This window comes from Erithacus rubecula (assembly GCF_903797595.1).
Source record: "Erithacus rubecula genome assembly, chromosome: 9".
Taxonomy (NCBI): domain Eukaryota; kingdom Metazoa; phylum Chordata; class Aves; order Passeriformes; family Muscicapidae; genus Erithacus; species Erithacus rubecula.
The window spans coordinates 3,707,170-3,711,368 of NC_136660.1; positions in this window are offsets into that span (position 1 = coordinate 3,707,170).

The window sequence follows — 4,199 nt, forward strand, 5'->3', positions numbered from 1 at the left end:
GCATTGAGTAAGGTTCTCAATGCATTGCTGTGGATTAATTCTTTGGAGTCTGTTCTCTTCCCTACTTCTTTTTGAAAACAAGGTCAAGATGCTTTGAGACCACAGGAGAAAAAAACTGTGTGAATGTGTGTGTGAGTTTGACTTATTTTACATGTAAAAGGAAGCCTTACCTAGATCTTGCCCACTGAGAGTTGTAATTTATCAAAAGAAGAAGATAGCTGTAGGCTTGTCAGTGCATTGAACTGAACCATATTGGGAGGGTAGGAGGAAGCTCAAGAAGATTTTCAAGCACTAAGCATAAAAATTAATGACAATGTAAAACCCGTGTGAAAAGGAAGAAAAGCATTCACATTTTTCTATTTCCAGATACAAATAACTGCATCCAACAACCCTTACAATCATGCATGCAGTACGTGGCTATGCAATTAAAAATAATTTGAGATGAGGCTAAAAATGCATAAGAGTTTTTGAATATGTTCCCAGTTTGTTAGAGTTCAACATCTAATAATTGTTGTGAGATAAGAACATGAGCATGTGGGAGGTCTTTCAAAAGAAAAAAAAGTCTTTGTGTGAGGCAAATTTTCAACATTGGGAGAACTCACTCTGTTTACAACATTTTTCTGTTTATAAACAACATTCTCCTGAAGGAAACAGGAGTGCTGGAGATGTGTGAGAGAGGACATGAAAGATTTTCACAGTCTAACACTTTTTAAGTCAGTCATAGATGTCTGAATTTTAATACCAATTTTCCGCCGTTGTTATTTTTAATAATGTCACCATAAACTCACATTCCACTCTTTATTTCTCCAGTGGATACAGCCTATCCTAAACCTAAACAATAATTAACAGCATCACATGGATACTTTTTGTTGTTTCAAACATTTCTGGAAGATTTGGTGTCACTTTGCAACACAATAAAGAATTTTTCAGTAGAGCAGATCAGAGCAAGGCAACTTGAACATTTACCAGGTGTGAGTTGTTCTGGCCCTTGGAACCAGCTGCCTTTTAGAGCAGGTAAGAAACTTCTGGTCACAGTACCTGTGTGTTCTGGCTATTTAGGTGGAGTTGTTCAAGGAAGAGCTGTGCCATTTGTGCCATGCTGGAGTCAAGCAGACTTTCCCTGCTCAGCAGGAGCAGGGCCTGCCCTCTCTAGGTTGTGCACAGACCATCTGCCTGTTGCCTTGTGAGTGCAAATACAATCTGTTACTTTGTCAAAATAAACAACACATCTATCTGATCATTTCTAGCCTGCTGCCTGCCTGACTCCCCAGCTATGGGGGAAACAGCCTGTTTATGGCACTCGAGTTTTGGGGCAGAAGCTGTTACATCTCAAATGTTGCAATGAATATTTCATAGCTCCAGAACCCAGAGACAGGGCTTTGCTCTCACTCAGGCTGGCAGGAGTTCTGGGGTATCCTGGCAGGGCAGGAATGCCAAGTCCTCCAAAAGCTTTGTTGTATGTGTGTATACAATCCAGGGAACTTGATCAAATCAGTGTAAGCATTGCCCTGACGTTAGGATTACCAAATACAATCAAAGCTGATGTGTGTCTATACTAGAGAACAGTTGCAACAATCATGTTCTGCAACTAATTTATATTTCTGTAATGAATTATTTTTCCCATTTTTAAACCCTTCCTCCACCTTATGGGCTTGTTATGCCAGTAGATTGGGCACAATGGGCTAAAGAAGCCAGAAGAGCTACATGCTAACTTTCTGGATAACTCTCTTTTAACAGAACTCTCTTAAATTAGACCATCCCACTTACTTCAGAATTTAAAGTCTGTGTGTGTGTTACATTCTGACATGTTTAAAGTAGGCTGATCAGCTGCAGTCACAGGTTAGCTGTAGTGTAAGCAAGGGAAGAGGTCTTTCCTCCCCAAACACCTGCTGAGTCTCAAAGTTAAATGTAGCTTATTAGCTTAACAAAATATCAAATATGTCTTTGCATCCTCTAAAAGGGACTTCTTGTTACTTATCCTTAAATGTAACTATGTTGACTGCAGAGATCACTGTCTTAATTATTCCTTAGTCATGTAAGTAAAAATACTAATTTAATGTTTATTCACAATCAACATGCCTTTTTTTGTTTTCTTGTCTAATGAAGATTTACAAATACATCTTTTGGAATGAAGGAAAAAAAGAATAAGGTAACAAACACCAGAAAATAACATTGTTTTCAGCTGAGGAATACATTGTAGGATCCCTCTCCCCAGGTCAGAAAGAGTAGCCAGAGGGGGATAGGGAAAATTGTGGGAATCACAAGTATAGAATGGCTTCTCCACAGAATTAGAGCAGGTCAGGACTGTTAGATCTGATTGATTATTCTGTGCTAATAAGGATGTCTGTCCCTTTGCTGTTACACCCTCTGGTGTAGTTTGGAGCAGTAACACACATTTCCTTTCTCAAGCACGTCTCCCTGGCTGGGACCATTAAGCTCCAAGTTCTTTTCAGAGCATCTTCACAGCTAAGGACAGCACAGCAGTGCTTGTTTGTCTGCTTTCATAATTTGATTTAAAATAAGACAATTTACCTCATTAGCTGGTTTTTTTTTTTTGGTTTTTTTTTCCTGCAAACTGCAGAGCTCTAAAGGAAAAAAAAAATCTCAACTGTGTCCTATAAATAAATGAAAATGCTTTGAAAGAAGGCAACCTTTGGGTCTCACATTTGTCTGAGGCAGGACAGAGCAAGCCTCCAGAACATTTCTTTATTGTGCCAAGTGCAAAATTTCACTACTCTTCCAGGATAGAGCAGTACATATCCAGGAGCCATCATTTTATAAAGCAACAGTGGCCTTGAAGCATTAAGGAATGATAAAAGCCAAAGTTTTAAACACATACTCCATTCCAAGTTGGATCATCAAAACGTGTGTTTTCCTGCCTAGCTTCATGTATCAGTCACTGTTAAACATCCAGATCCTTGAGGATTTTGCCTCACACTTCAAGCTTGCTGTATATACTCAGAGGAGGTCAGGAGTGAAACACACTTTTGCTGTCTGGCCACTCAGAGCTAATGGAGTTTGATTTTGGGATTTTTTTCCCATCACATCAGTTTCATTCCAAGGAACCTCCACTGCATTGGTGATTTGACTTACACAGAAACACACCCAGGAGAGGGGAGGGAAAGCTTCCTCTAAGAGGGAAGGGAAAAATGGATGGACACCTTCCCATTGTTTCTCTCAGTTCCAAGGAAAGACAGCACACAAAGCTGATCATTACAATAATTTTACCATGGGCATAACTGGACAGAGTCTGCCTGTCCCCTTTGCCCTTGCTCTCTCAGTTCCACAGTTAGTGTGGGTTTGTGACTTATGGCTGATTAATTCCTGTTGTAAGAGCAAGCTGCTGTTCATGCCAGGGGAAGTTTCAGGTGTCTTTCTCCCACGCACATTCCTCAGTGTCCAGTGCTAAGGCTCAGCAGATGTTGCTGCCTTTCCCTTAGTCCTTAGGCAGGACTCTGCCCTCTCTCCAGCCATCTAATTTTATAGTGATAAGTCTTTTTGAGGTTTCTCTCCTAAATCCATTGAGTTCCCACCAGTTCCACAGTTAATGGGTCTGACTGGCAAACAGCAGATGGCGTGGTTGCCTCAGCCTAGGAACCTAAAACCCACCCCCAAAGGGGAAGTGAATTTACCTATAAGTGAATTCATGGGATAGGATTTGCATGTGGTGTCATTTACAAAAGACACAAACGATGTGTAGGTAAACAGGCATTTTTATAAAAGGAGAAGAAAGTATGTACATCATAGGGAACAAATGCAGACTGTACTGGAATAGGTATCTATGTATGTATTTAATTTATAAACTAAAATAGAAACCTCACTAAAACATTGACACAAAGGAGTAAAGCTTCAACACAAGGCACAGGGCATTCATCAGACTCCTCTTAGAAAACAATGGGATGACACTTGAAATATGATGTCATATTTACCATTACAACCACTCTCCAGCCAGAGATATTTATCATAACCTGCCTGGATTTTTAACCCATTTTTAGTTATCCAAGAACCCATTCCCCAAACAAACTTCCTCCTGAAATCTCACATATTTGTTCTCCTAATGTAGATAATTAACGTAAATACTAAGGTAAGGTATTTAAAATAGTAGTATACTGCTCTGCATAGGAGTTTTTTATCACAATATAAACCAGCACCTCTCTGATTAAATCAGTTTATTTATCTGGTAAATGAATACTTGGTGA